We start from the raw sequence: 7,580 nt of genomic DNA on the forward strand, positions 1-7,580 counted from the left end.
GGTGTGGCTCCGGAAACTCAGGCTCGAACCGCTCGAGCATGAACTTCCGGACGATGTACCGATAGAGCTCGATGGGAAGAGCACACTGGCATTCGCCAGCAGTGCTCTTATCGTCCTTATCGAAAGTGGACGACGGATTCTCGACGAACACGTCAGACTCCTCGGCAGTAGCCTCAACATCATGGGAAGAAGACATTCTGGAAGGATGAAAGGCAACGATTTCAGAAAGAATATTCGCCGGAAATCGCTTAGAAGGAGAAGATAGAAGTGAAAGTGTGGATTACAAAGGACCCTCTCCCCCTTTATATACTCATCGCAATGAATGCGATGAATTTAATGCGGAGGAGAGAGAAAAGAGCTGGTGCAATGAAACTATGACACGTGGAAAAAGCAAGCTGGCAACAGCTGTTGACGGGACGCGCGCCGTAAAATCCGCACCCACGCGCCCAAAAAATCGCGCCCACGCGCCTGAAAAAGCGTCTGGAATGACCATTTACTGTCACGTCGCCATAACTTCCTGCACATCCTGACACTGTCAGAAGAAACCGTCGGACGACGTTTCAACAGTTTGGACTGTTCTTATCCTTTCACCAACTCTTCGAATTTCAAAGATTCAACAAGATTCAAAAGTAAGCGTGAATACACCCCTTACCTTGGCAACCAAGTAACTATAAGACAGGTGCGAGTACAGTGTTAAGGCAAAACCCTTCACATACTTAGCACCTGCAGGGAATTGAAGCCAAGAATACCTCGGCAACCAGGTAACCATAAGACGGGTGCGAGTACAGTGTCAAGGCAAAACCCTTCACATACAAAGCACCCGCAGGGAATTGAAGCCAGGAATACCTTGGAAGTAAGTAACTATAAGACGAGTGCGGGTACAGTGTCAAGGCGAAACCCTTCACATACCTAGCACTCCGCAGGGAATTGAAACCAAGAAGGATCTCCCGGGCCATGCTTGCGGAAACGGGAATAACATCCCCGCATAGCGGGAACGTCGAGAACTAGATTGTTTGAAGCTCCAAGATGGAATTGGTTGTTTAAACATAATTGATCACTATGTTCAAAACTACCAAAACCTCATAGAGAATCTACACAAGTGGAACTCAACGCTCCTGACTTGCGAGGAGGTTACAGACCTACCCGCATCACACCCAAAGATCAAGCAGAAAAGTCGGGAATTTCTACACATGACATTAGGACTTCCGCGGGAAGAATCCCCGTGGAAAACCTTAAAACTAAACCCTTTTCAAAACCCTTTGCATAAAGTCCAAAAGTTCACCTCACTTATTAACAATTCATGAGAAGAACATTGGACTGGGGGGACTTGAAGAGGTTGGTCCCAGCAGAGCCCAGTTGGACCCGCAAGACTCACCTCAAAGAGAGAAGCCTGCGTAGTTGAACCCGCAAGACTCACCTTCAACAGGGACGTCTGCGCAAAGGCTAAACTCGCAGAACTCACCTTGAAGAGGGACGTCTGCGCAGAAACCAACTGGATCCGTAGGACCAACCATGCTCAGAGACGTGACGTCCTTACGCGCAGTACGCAAGCTGTTCCCGCAGGAAAAACCTCCCAATGGTGAAGTACCCCGCCTGTTCCCGCAGCTGCAGATACAAGCCATCAGGGAAGGCTACCCGCGCAGCAAGGCTACACGCACAAGGCACTTAACTCTTAAATAATTCAGTAATGTCACCCGAAGGAGGAGTGAGCAAGCCGGGAACACTCCCGCACAAAGCCGGGAAAACTCCCGCCCAAATGAGCCAGTCCGTACGATACTGGAGGATCTTTTGTACTGTACCTGACGAGGTATGAACAAAAGATCTGACTAAGGATACGACAGCTCACTGACAACAGTATGACGAGCAGCACGCTCTTGTACTGTATGTCACTATTAGCTGCTGCCTACTCACCAACCAGTCGGAGGACGTGCATAGCCTGCAGTTGGTGGAACAGGAATAGTACACAGCCGGCCTGGTCATTATCAGCCGCTGCCTATCCACCAACCACCAGCATGGCATGTGCGTAGCCCACAGTTGGCAGAACAGGAACACTATTCAGCCGGCTGTACCTGCTTGGAAACCTACCTTCGGCCATAAATACTCCAACACCTTGGAATGGTATCATCCAATCTCATATCTCATATCTTGATATATTACCTGATATCTGCTCTAGTCATTCTCTTAATATACACTTATATTCAAGAGCAATCTAGTCTGATTCTCACGCCGGAGGGTGGTCACAAGGAGGTACCCCCCCCCCCCTTCTCAGTGACGAGCTCACGGTGTCTGTTTTGCAGGTTATCAGAAGAACCATCTTCGCCGGATCTAACCCCTCGTGGGAAACATCTATTTAACCCCCAGATTATCCGTAATCTGCCCGGGGTCGATTAGTGTTTCTTCATCTATCTGACACACACACGCACCTGACACGTGAACATTAGCTAGCATTGGTATTCATGATATGGAGATTTGATTAAGAGATATATATGTAGCTTCCATGCAGTCATGCTGCCTTATAACAAACTGTCAGTTTAACCATAGTTAGTTACCATGTTATTATTATCAGTTAACTTTCATAGGTTTTATTAACTTCTAATTATTCAAAATGCTTAATTTGATTCTCTGTTTAAACTTTTGGTTTTGTTGACGAACTTTATGCAGATTTACACAAAAGTAATCTTTCTGGCCCATGTGGGTAACATGTGTAAAAGTCATAGAATTCAAACCAATGCTGCACATGCACGTTCATTTATTGACCGCCGCTTTGCTGTAGTTGTTGGACGTAATTTCCAACTTAATAGGCTTGTTACGTATAGGTGATCGGGTTGGATCTACTGGACTTGTGGGATTCATTAATATATAACGAGTTTTGCAATTAAGGTTTTATTATATTTAGTAATGTCTTAACTAGCAAGTTAGGTTAGTCTATATAAAACTGAATTATGGTTAGACATTATAGATAGTGAACAATGATGTAACCGAGTTAGGGTTTGAGAGTTGTAATCAGTTTTTTAAGTAATATTTTCTTATTAATATAAACGAGAGTTAGTCGTTTATTCGTGTTTGTTTATCGATCGGGACTTGAGTAGTGGACAATGCTACATATACGTGGTCGTGGGTTCGAGTCCCACGAATGGCGCCAATGAAAAAAACACAAGTCCGAACTGGATAGTCCGAACCTATGTTTTCCTCAGATGTGAGTCTACTGAATAACAACGAAGTCAGATCCGAGCTAACTGCCTGGAAAACAGAACATCGCGAGTCTCGTCATGGTAAGGACACGGTGGGTGGGGGTCTTCCCGTAACCACCATTCGGCGTGAGAATAAGTAATTGTATTGATCGGAATAATCGATACGAATACCAATAATTGCGTAAGGCGTGTGGGAGTGAATGAATACCTGAGATGGATGATCTTAGTATTTATAGCCGAAGGTGGAGAAATGTGATTGGTGAAGTTGTCACTATCGTAATATTCCTCCTTCGCTTGAACGGACACGTGTCGAGCCATTATTGGATGTGACAGCCTGGACCCGTTTATGGGGCAGCCATTATCTGTGCATGACGTGGGATAGCCATTATGTGTCCAGGTGTCCTCTTTCCATTGGTCGATGTCACTATCAGAGAGTATTGGGGGAATCTTCAAAAAATAGTTTGTTACAACTGCTTTTCCATATCACGTGGAGATCATACGTATGATGAGTCCCTTGTATTGCTTGCGGGTTCCTCCTAAGGAAGCTCATTGGTGATTCGCGGTTTGTGATGGAGACCAGCGAAGCGTGTCTTCGGAACCGCGGGTGACTTTGCAGGTCTTGTTATGACTGCAAGTGTTCTAGTCCGTACGTTCCTCTTGTGGATGCTCATTGGTAATCCACAGATTGGATTAGGGATCTGTGGGTAGCTTTACTACCCTACATCTATTGGTTTGGTGGCTAATTCATCAAGAAAATATTAAAGCTAATTTTATGTTTCTAGTTTATGCTTCTTGAATAATGAAAACACCTTAAGGAAAATTTATTCTAATCATATAATTACAAAGAGAAACTAATCAAAACGTACGTTAAATGTAGTTGAGTTAATTACTATTAATCTTAACTTACATATTCTATCTAATACTATCTAATACTCCTCGTAGTCGTTCGGTTGTGACGACATGATGGAAGCAAAACAAAATTAAATAAATTGATAAGGGCAAAAGGGGTGATCGATCCCCAATTTACCCGAACTTTCCAAAATCAAAGAACCAATCAATGCTTAAACTTCGTGTTTATCCAATCCCACCCAAAAGTATCTTATTCATAAGGGATGGTGCTCCCGAAGTATGCGATACACTATGCAAACATTTCGGCTAAATTTACCCTATTTGTTTCACCAAATGAGTTTGGCAACCAAAGCGGGTGCTGTTCAGAAGTACCCAAACTATCCAATTGGGTTTGTAAATGGTGCCCCATCACACTCAATATATTTGTACAATGTGTCCCCAAGCAGTACAAGAGGGGGGAGAAGATTAGAGAAAAGAATCGTCAAATAAGGAGGGCGAAAGTGATGATGACTAGTGTCAAAAGCGACGAGTAGATGTGGAAAGGAAAAGAAGAGGTGCATACAAAAACTCTATAAGTTCTAATATTATCTTAGATAATGAAAACCTTGTACGTGTAAGGGATTATGTATTATTAAGCAACTATGTATAAAGAAGATAATAAGAATGCTTACAAAAACAAAATGCAAATCAAGTTATTTTAATACACAAATAATAATTTCAAAAAATAAAATAACTAATTAAATCATATCTTCAATCAAATTCTGGTAGATAGAACTAGACTATAAGTCTATATGTAACACATATAGGAGACTGATATCACCTTATATGCTATGCTCACATGGCCAACATGTGGCTATCATATGACATTCACTAATTTACTTCTGTTCCCCACAAGTGATTTAATATATATGCAATCACAAAGTGTTAAAAGGATTGTTTTTTAATCAACAAATGCAGGTGATGTGGTGGTAATTAAAACTGTTGAGTTGCAACCTCTGGGACGAGGGTTTGATCCTCGTGGAGGCTGAGTTTCAGGGTATTTTTTTATTAAAATAAAGCACTCCTAAACTTTAAACCAATTTACACCATTATTTCTAAACTTTAATAAAAGCACTCTATATATTCTATAAACATCCCTCACTTGTGGCATAGTGGTAAACTAGGGCCGGCCATGATCTATGGCAGAGTGGTCGACGGCCATAGGTCCGACTACCCGTTAGGTCGAAATTTTTTTTTTCTAAATTATATGTATTTTTATGAAAAACTATATGTATACTTAATGTTTAAATTTAAATATATAACAACTAACTTGGTCTAGTGGTAAAGGGACATGACTCCCAACTAAAAGGTTTTGGGTTCTAGTCTTATTTGAGACTTTTTTAAGCCTATTTTTATACATTAGTTTTTTACACAACCCAAGTAATAACCAAGGAAGCCAATTTAAAAATTAAATTGTTTAAACCCAACAAAATACTCTTTTTACTTAAGGCCCAAAATATTTTTTGCCTTCGGCCGAAATTTTTTTTTCAATTTTCGGAGCCGGCCCTATGGTAAATGACTTGAGTTTTTCATAGGAGACTCAAGTTCGAATTCACTTGTGTCACTTTTGGATGGATATGGGCAATGAAGGATTTGAGCTGAGCCTTGTGCAAAGGTTGTCAGATTGAACCTTGAGCCCACCTTTGTTTTCGTCCCACTGTGTGTTACACCAAAGAGTTCTGCTCCTATGGTGGCACAACGACTGTCAAGTGACAGCAGTCGGTGGTATATGGTTTCTCGAGGGAACGCCCAAGCCAAACTCTGAAGCTAGCGTGAGCCCGGTTAAAACAACATAGTCCGGACAAAGTGGGACACCGAAGCTCTTCAAATTTGAAGAATCCGATAGCCTAAATACAAGGATGTCAACTATCTAAAAAAAATATATGGTCTATAAACTTTAGTCCTTTGTAAAATGTATTATATATTATGATTTTACTTAAAACACATGCGGCGCAACGCGCCATATCATCTATTGGTTATAACTTAAAATAAATGAATTATTGTTTACAACTGAAATAGAAAATTTTACATAAGCCACCTTGTTGTAATCAATCCTAACTATGTTCCATCTTATATCATCGGTATAAAATCATATATAGGAAATTTGCTTGCATCAACACAAAATGTTCCATGTTCTTCATAAGTTCATTAATGGATTAGAGAACCAAACACAGATAATTAATTCACTATTAATACATCGGAGTCGATCATTCAAGCGGTATGAAGATAAACTATATATAGCAATTGTAATTCTTTATGAACAAAAATATATGCAGGCTCAAATTCAAAATGCTTTATTCTCCACTACATTTCATATTACAAAGATGTACTACATTTCACTGATCGAAGTCGGAAAGAACCGGCAAGTTGCCATAGTTAGCGTGCATATCACGTCACTTTAGAATATTTTAAACAAGCATCCACGTAGGTTATGGTAATCTTTAACTAGCTTAAAGTTTGTGGTATATAGTACAAGACAAGACTCTTGTTCTTATAAATAAATGTTAATGTGTGCATGATGAATGTGTAACTTTATTTTACACTTAAGTTTGGATGAAGCAATGCATAGCTTTAATCCTCTATGAAAAGAAAAAAGATTTGTTCTTTGTAGTTTATTTTTTTAATACATTTCTTTCGTAATATATTAGCAGGGTTAGCCCAGTGATATAACGCTAAATATATATAATTCTCTTTTCTAGTTTGTATAATATTTTATTAGTTTTTGTTCGGTTTTTATTTAGAATTTGCATACTACTAACATATTTGTGTAATGAAGGTTCCGGAACTTGATCGTGGTTAAAAGGGGCGAAAAACGAGTTAAAACGGAGAACAGGGAGGATCAGGAATGAACCGGAACGCATCAGGATTGAACCGGACGGGACCGGCCCGGTCTGCTCCCACTTATGCACGTCGCGCCGTACGACCAGGAGGGCAAGGGCGGGCCGCGTGATGCCTAGAGCCCCATTTTACAAAATATTCTATGATTTGATCAGTATTTTGGGCCCTTTTAACCTTAAACCTGAAAATAACCTATGAACCAGAGCCGTTTTGGACAAAAATCGGAGTCAGTATTGCAATATTTTAAGGCTTTGGAGGCTAGGAATCAACCGGTGACGTACTAGTAAAGCGAGATCGAAGACTACGAGTTTTATTACCTTTAATCTATCGTTCTTTATTATATTTCACCATTAATTCCATCTTTCTTGTTTTCTTTGATTTAACAATGCTAGGCTAAACTTAATAGAATGTCTAGGCTTTATGATGAACCTTTGTTGATGTTTGATTTTGATTTGGATTTGCTTTTCGCTATGGATTTTATGAACCAGTAAACAGTTTGATATTATTTCTTCGATGCATATGTGTGCTTAAGATTGTTTGGTGAGTTGTATTATTTCACAGTTTCCTTGGTGATTGTCTGTCATATAATAGGATTTTGTTACGTCATCTAATGTGTGTTTTTGACTAGTTTGTGATTGATATGCATTAAAACCATGGGAACAA

The sequence above is a fragment of the Bidens hawaiensis genome, unplaced genomic scaffold (assembly GCF_021521415.1).
Source record: "Bidens hawaiensis isolate Kalapana, Puna unplaced genomic scaffold, B.hawaiensis_p1.1 tig00018313_1, whole genome shotgun sequence".
Classification (NCBI taxonomy): Eukaryota; Viridiplantae; Streptophyta; class Magnoliopsida; order Asterales; family Asteraceae; genus Bidens; species Bidens hawaiensis.